At 40.8% G+C, this 8,047-nt stretch overlaps 2 pseudogenes; one reads left to right on the top strand and one right to left on the bottom strand.

The window, feature by feature from the left end:
* Window positions 1-999: 999 nt before the first annotated feature.
* On the bottom strand, window positions 1,000-2,510 carry LOC147423489 (uncharacterized; annotated as a pseudogene).
* A 3,006-nt stretch (window positions 2,511-5,516) lies between these two features.
* Window positions 5,517-6,271, top strand: LOC147423488 (homeobox-leucine zipper protein MERISTEM L1 pseudogene; annotated as a pseudogene).
* The last annotated feature ends 1,776 nt before the right edge of the window (window positions 6,272-8,047 follow it).

The raw sequence follows: 8,047 nt of genomic DNA, 5'->3' as shown, positions 1-8,047 counted from the left end.
AAGTATCACCTTAATGCTCGGATTCTTTTCTTGAGACCTCCTGATGCAACCTGCAATGTTTCAAGATTACGCAATTTCTTCTTTCGGATACGACCACCCAAGATGGTGTCCTTCATTTGACAACTTCGCACCTTTCCTTTCAGTTCTTGTACCTCTGTTTTATGTTGCAAAATGGTAACCTGATCTGTAGAATGTAAATGTGAAAGGCGAACAATCTCACATTGTTGAGCTTGGAGAATGCTCTTGTAAGTTCCAGCTTCTCTTGTAAGTGATTTACAATAACCCAGAAGGCCGTTTTCTCCATCACCAGCAAAGGTCAATAAGCTTGTAGGATTGACAAACGGTGGAGACGCATTAGTTATTGGATTCTTAGGGTAGAGAGAGCCTCTCGTCCAGATATCTATGTGTTTAGCTCCTTGAGCTCTGAGCGTGTCTATGGAGGTGGGAGGTATATGTGTGTTTGTTTTACTGCGCTTAATCAATGGTTGGTACTCATTGTCCAAATCAATGTGAAGGTGATATTTGGCTCGTTTGTGGGTAACATTTGTGCCATTTGAGGAGTGCGCCATTAGCCAAATGTGCAGGTTTAATGGAAAGTGAATAGCGGCTGCGGATTCGTCCCTCCATGTTAGCCTCATTCCCTCCGTATTGACGTTGTTCATTCAATACAACTAAAAAGAGGATTATCCCTCAATCACTACGAACGAATGTTCAGAGGGGTAAGGAATCTACTTAAAGTACACTTTTTGAAGTTTTACTATGAAAGACCCAGCTCTTTTATTTGTCATTTTTTCTAGAGAGAGAGTGCAAAAAATACATTTTCTTAGAAGGCCCTCCAAATGACCTCCGAAATTTCCTAATGCATCTCATCGTCAGTACATCTTTGTTCTGCCACCGTTTCATGAGTTTGAAGCACTCCAAAGTGTACTTCGGTCGCACGTGTGGCTATCTTCATGGGTGCATGAATGAGACGCATGTTACAAAAGACGTACACAAGGTCTACGGAACAAGCCCACGACTTAAGCAATTTCTACACTTTGAGTGCACAAAGTCATAAGAAGACCAATTGCGCTCACAGCTACCAGTGGATGTTGCGATCGAAAGCACCATGGTTGCCACGTGTTGTAACTCAACTACGTCTCCTCCATATTCTTTCCACCATACTGGGCCTGAAAACTTTTTTACACTATTAAGAACCCAAGGATCTCCGAAAGTTCCTTCCCTATTGGAATAATCCACCCTCTGCTAGAATGCATCCATGCCATCGTCGCTTGGTAACAACTGTGAGCAGCCATTTCTAAAGTCTCTCATCACCTCCTTGTTGGAAGCTTGTCCGTTCATCTCAAACTTTGGATCCAAGACAAATGCAGCACCATGCAATGGTGTGTGCATTTGAGCCCATTGTTTTTCCACAAGATGCACGATCTGCGATCTCTTCCTTACACTGTAGTGGTTGTATTCTTTGGTTTGACATAGCACCTCAGATATGATCCAATAAACCTTACCAATGACAAACTTATCTTTGTCAATAACCCTTAGTAGTTCCACGTAGGGCTTACTAATCCCAACAAGTTTGTCAATGTTCTGCCAAAAGAGAGGAGATTGCACCAAGGACACACATTTTTGAGTTGCTTCGTGGTGGCTTGGATACTTGTTGAGCCAAGCCTCCCAACAGCGATCTGAAATAGTTTTTGTAAGAGCCGCTTTCACTTCAATGAGATTATTCAAAACATAGTATGTTGTAGCGAATCTTGTGGCACAGAAAATTTGAAGTGCTTTTTTCGGAGACTTGGAGCGAAATAAAGCATATGTGAAGTGATGTTCCCATATAAACTTGACTATGTGATTGGCGCCAATAAGAACCTGTTTTATGAATGGTAATCTGCCCATATCCTTTAGGAGTAAATTTAGGGTGTGTGTTGCACATCCAAGCCATGTAATTTCTAAGTACCTTTCCATAATAGCTAAACCCGCTCCTTTGTAGTTGGAAGCATTATCTGTAACAATATCTATCACATTCTTTGGTCCACCCAGTCGAGCGATAGCTTGCTCATATACCTTTTTCAAGTAGAGAGATTTCTTCTCTTTCAATGAGGTATCAATGGCCTCCAAAAACATTGCACCTTTGGGAAAAATTACCATGACATTAATCAATGGTTTTTTCTGACAGCTAGTCCATCCGTCGAGCGCTATGGTACATCCAAACATTGGAATAAAGTCAAGCACCGTTCACTTGAGAATCTCTTATGTACTGCTCTTGACTTTGTCCACATACTCTGTTCGCATTTTATATTATAATCAGGATAGATGAATCCTTTTTTTGCACTGGACATTAAGGCATCTTTGAAAATAGGATTTCTTATGACATTAAATGGGATTCCACAAGCCATGAAGGCTTGTGTCCACTTTAGATGCAATTCAAGCATGTCTTGTTGAGCAAATGCTGCGTGTAGAGTCCGAGGTGTACCGACTCTACTGGATGTCCCGGGACTTGCATCCATCCCTCCCATGGCACCATTTGGAAAAGTTTAAGGACTTTAAGGGGCTCGGTTTGTTCCCATTGAAGGTCCTTGGTTAGCTCGCATGTCCTCTTGATCTACACTCAATTCTTCTATGTTGACAGATAACCCACCTGTCATACCCTTCTATCTCTTAGGAAGAAGTCATGTCTGTTTGCATTTCTTTACATACCCTGCAAAAATGGACCCATGTGTCTCTAGATGGTGCTCCACATTCTTTCACATTGGGGCTAGTGGCAAATAAATGTTCTTTGAAACAAGTTGCGTTGCCGTGCCACTTATGCCCACAGTGTTTGCATTCCAGAAACGAAATTATTTTGCCTTTCTCTTTTTCCTCCACATACGATCACTCTTTTCCTCGCACCATGCTTTTTGACTTCAATAAAATATATCCTACAATCAATAGATACACTATGATTATAATTTTTCACCATAATCGCGCAATGAGAAAGATAAAAGGTTATAGATATGATTTGCTAAATTAAAATGATGAATGAATAGTGTTAAGATAATATTTTAGGGAAGATCACCAAGGGACATGCCATTCCTGGCTACTAGGAGGTAAAGAGCGTTTGCTCAAGACAACCTAGATGAGCGATGGATTCATCTCACATTCCACTATCTATGTCTCTTGGAGGTAGGAGCTACAACACAACTAATCGACCCTAAAATAATTGAGGTCTCTAATTTCTATATCAACATAGAGATAAGAGCATGAGCTTGATAACATCCATGTGACTCCTAAGTACTATGCATGACTAATATTCACTAGGAAGTAAGAGCTGTTATAGAATTGATATTTTATTATTTATTGTAGATGACAGGTGGAAAAGACTAGACCAAGCTAGGCCTATGCGAATGAAAATATACATATATTGTACATTTTATTATTCAAGTGCTCTTTATGAGCTTTGGCCATTTATGATCGACCGGCCAGTTTGTAATCACTTTGACCATTCAAGAAATCTATAAATGAAATACATGCAAGAGGGAAATGGTCACTCTTGCACGGAGGGAGATGCACCCAGTGTTTGCGTTTCTCTTATCTCCTCTTCTCCCTTCTCTCTCGTCGTGCCGGCATAGCACTCCACTCTAGGAGGTGCGTCTGCATGCGCTCTTTGGCTCTCTCTTATCCTCTCTATCTTGTGTAGTGTATGTGCGATTGCCAGGTATGCAGATTTATGTATTTCATTGTTTGTAGCATATTATTTGTATATTTTGCAGGCCCGTCCACGCTCTCATTTGTAGCAGTGGTATCAGATCACGAGGCTACGCTCCAAAGATTGAGAATCTTGAGCATCAAAAGCTAAGTATTCTTTTCTTAATGTTTTTTCTATTTTGCCTGCACAATTCTTTAATTGATTAAGCTTGTAGAAATTAGCATTAAGTGTATTGAATAGCTAGTGGCTTTTTGGATTAGCTAGTCCCTCAAAATTAGTGCAATTGTTTTAATGAATCAAAAGAGAGCTTGGATGTTTAAGAATATTTATGCTATAATAGAGATTGTAGAGTAGATTAATTACGAATGTAGTGATACATGAATTAAAAGAGGATGTAGATCATACATGTTATTTGATTTTGCACATAAAGAGTACAAATTATAGTAGAAGTAGCATGAATGAAAATTTTCTCGTGGAGATTTAGTGGAGTTTTGATGGATTACGTTGAAGATGAGGAATTATTCTTTAGCCATCGTGACCACCTACCCTACATGGGAGAATCACATATTGTGAAAGGAGTATGAGCTTCATGCTCAATTGAAAGAAGAGGGACAATACAGGAATATGGTGGTGATGCATATCGGAGTAGTCAATCTTGCCTTGCTCAATTGAGTCTCTAGACACTGGATCATTTTATCCCGGGTAGCATGAAGCAACCACAAAACCTTACCCAACAAAAAAAGAAAAAGAAAAAAAAGAAATCTCCTTGACTCTAAACACTGGCAATGCAAAAGATGTTGTGTTGTGGATTCTCGCACAACGCAAGAAACAGAAATTGCAATATCGCTTGCAGCGACAACAGAAAACAGTATCTTCATCTGACGATCGAGATTGAAACAACTCTTAAACTCGCTCTCAAACTCTCCCCCATGCAGTCAAACCCAACCACCTGTTTGACATTAACCACCACTTTTTTGGAGTGCCGCTATTTTAGGCTCTAAGCTGCTCGTTATCACCTACGCAGCATGCAAAAAAAAAAAGACCCCATATGACTCATGAACCCCTCGTTTAGCACCCGTAGCCACTAACCTGCATGCAAGCTCTCTGCCACTGCAATGGTGGCCGAACTGGTGCCAACTTCTCTCCTGCTCATCTCCCGCTCATCTCCCAATGACCAGCTCATCTCTCCCACTCTCTCTCCTAGTCTTTCACCCGTTCTGGTGGCATGCATGTCATCGACCATACCTTGTGAGGGGGTCATATCTATCCCTCCCTTTCTCAGCTAACGGCGCCTACCCAACCAACGATCAGCTCTTTTACTCTCTCTCTCTCTCTCTCTCTCTCTCTCTCTCTCTCTCTCTCTCTCTCTCTCTCTCTCTCTCTCTCTCTCTCTCTCTCTCTCTCTCTCTCTCTCTCTCTCTCTCTCTCTCTCTCTCTCTCTCTCTCTCTCTCTCCCCACTACTCGTCTGTAATGGACATCGTCTCTTTCTCCCTCTCCCTTTAGTTGACAGCCACCCCTTTCATAGTATACCACCCACCAACCCACTCTCTCTCTCTCGCAGTCATCGCCCTAGTTCTCAGCCATGCCAACCAAAATTGTTCTTTTTCTCTCTCTCTGGATCTCTTCAGCCGTCACCACCATGCATTGGATGTTGGTCTTCACTTGCATGCTCATGTCCGACCACACGAACCTCCTTAGCCACCACCATCCAGGGTCTTGGCGCTCTGCTGCATCTGATGCCTACACAATACCCGCGGCCCCCGCCAAACCGTCACATACATTGCATCTCACCCCTTTTGCCTCACTGATGCTGAGAAGCCCCTTGTTTTGAGCTTGATGTTGTTGCTCTGGAAGAACTTTTACAAGTTGCCCAAGATTCTGAACCCTTGTGGGTTCCTCATCCTTCCTATTCCACCGCAGGTGCTCCTCTTGAATGTTTTGATCATGATGTTTATGTCTAGCAGTTCCCTCACGGCATTGGCCCTGCGCCTCCGGGGCTACACTCCAAGAGTACCGGCCACACTGGCCTTGTCATCATGAATTTTGCCTCCCTTGTTGAGACCCTTATGGATGTGGGACGTTGGGCAGAAATGTTCCCTTCCATTATCTCTCAAGTTCACACTATTGAGATCCTTTCTACAGGCATTGCTGGAACTTTTCATGGCACCATTCACCTAATGTACTCAAAGTTTCAGCTGCCTACCCCACTGGTTCCCACTTGGGAAAACTACTTCTTGAGATATTCGAAGCGAGTAGACCATCTATGGGTTGTTGTAGATGTCTCGATCGATAGTCTACGTGGGAACCCGCCCCCTTCATTGTTACGGTGCAGAAGGCGCCCTTCTAGATGTGTTATTGAGGAGATGCCCAGTGGATATTCCAAGGTCCCTTGGGTGGAGCATGTGGAAGTTGAGTCTAGAGGGGTTCACAATTTGTACCAATCGTTTGTTAACTGCGTTATGATTTGGTGCTCAATGGGATGGCTATGCACATTGCAAAGGCAGTGTGAGAGAATTACAAGTGTCTTAGCAAATAATGTACCAGCTAGAGATATGAATGGTAGTTCCACTCTCCCTTACATGACAATCTAGTTATCTTGTGTGCTGCAATAGCAGAGTGGGTGGTTTGTGTTGGTGGTATGAGTTAATAATAAACCCTAAACCCTAAATATAATGATTTTAGCCTCAGACTTTAGGCTTTTAGTAGTTTTTCCCTTTACTTCATTTTATTTTTCCACCCAAACAATGGATTAAATCCACAAGCATTGTATTAATTTTCTACTATTATTTGTCGATCATTTTGGCTTTTTGAAGACGTTAAATATAACATTTTATTTCATTCAATTTTGTTTCTCACGATGCTCAATCACAATGAATATCACACCAAATTGCGGAATACACTTTTGTATTCGAGGCTCCTCCACCTCGTCTAGCCTGATTGTAGGATGATTGCCAAATTTTCCCTTCTTATCAAGAACCAGTGCCGCCCAAGATTTGGAAGCGGTGACACTTGCAGGCTTATCTGAACCAGACCTGTAAAATATAGAATCAAAACATGTCGCTTTATTGGAGTTAAATAAATTGCTTCAATGCTTTTATGTCTCTCAAAACTACCTATAGCTCTTTGTCAATTGACATGAGGCCCAATAGTTTAACATTGTGGGTTGACTTACTAAGCACATAAAGTGTTGGACAAGTAATCATAGTATCCTTCTGTGTTCAGTCCATGTGTGGGATACACTACTCATAATTGCTTCACTTACTTAAGAATGTGTTCATTGACTAACAATTGAGGTATTTCTATAAGCACTCTGAAACCTATTGCTAACATTTCAGTGCAACTACTTCTTGCATAATCAAAACAATACCGCCACAAAAGCAAAATCTCATTTTATCAACAGTATCGATCACTGTTTTCTTTAAATTCAATGATTTTTGAAACTGGCTATGAACTAGATAAGCAAAACCTAGGGAGTTTGATGTGATGCTTCTGCATTTCCCTAGAATGTCCCACCTTTTTTCCTATTCTCCAAATTTACACCATGTCCCACAAAATATTGAAGGAAATTATTGGTTTGTCCAAGCTAATATAAATTCTTTGTAAAATCATCCACAAATGCACCCACATTCACTACTCTTTTCGATCCAAGTCCGTACCGGGACACGATACTTCATAAGAAGCTACTAATTAGCATGCTATCATGTTTTCAAGACTTTTATAGATATTCATGTCAGTTATTGTCACTCTTCCTGTTGTAATTTCTCAACCGTTCTATAAGGTTTGCAACACTAACAATTGACAGCTTGGTATTCTCATTTAGGACCTTCATTATTCGCCTATTTGTAGTTACACTTTCCCACTTTCAATCCTAGCTTTGCATCCGTTTTACCATTATCAAATTTGACAATATTAATGTGTCGTTTAATTATTTTTGGCACCTTGTCTTTTTGTAATACTTTTGCAGATAACATTCAACTACATTGCTACAGTCAGAGAACCTCAAGGTATGAATTATGACTACATCCCTCTAGATAAATTATCCCTAATAAGTAAGCTCCCTCCCTATATAACTATCAATTTGAATGCAATATTACCTAATTCCCTACCCCAGTCCTTATTCCACGTACTTTCTTATGTTGGCATCTCCAAAAAAAATCACATTTTCCAATATCTCCTTATTCGACAACAGAGCCCTTCACTTATTTCAATTGTGTTACAAGTTGTCAATGTACTTATATTTATTGAAACCTACACTAACATAACTGATCAGACAGCTACTTGCATGAGCCCTGTTGATTTGGGATAACTGTTTCCATTTGGTACATGGTTTCACACTACAATCTACTCCAATTTTTATGTTGGCCTAG

The sequence above is a fragment of the Adiantum capillus-veneris genome, chromosome 26, assembly GCF_014529385.1.
Source record: "Adiantum capillus-veneris isolate H3 chromosome 26, ASM1452938v2, whole genome shotgun sequence".
NCBI classification, from domain to species: Eukaryota; Viridiplantae; Streptophyta; class Polypodiopsida; order Polypodiales; family Pteridaceae; genus Adiantum; species Adiantum capillus-veneris.
The sequence above is the reverse complement of the archived record's forward strand: the minus strand, read 5'-3'. Positions and strand labels throughout refer to the sequence as shown.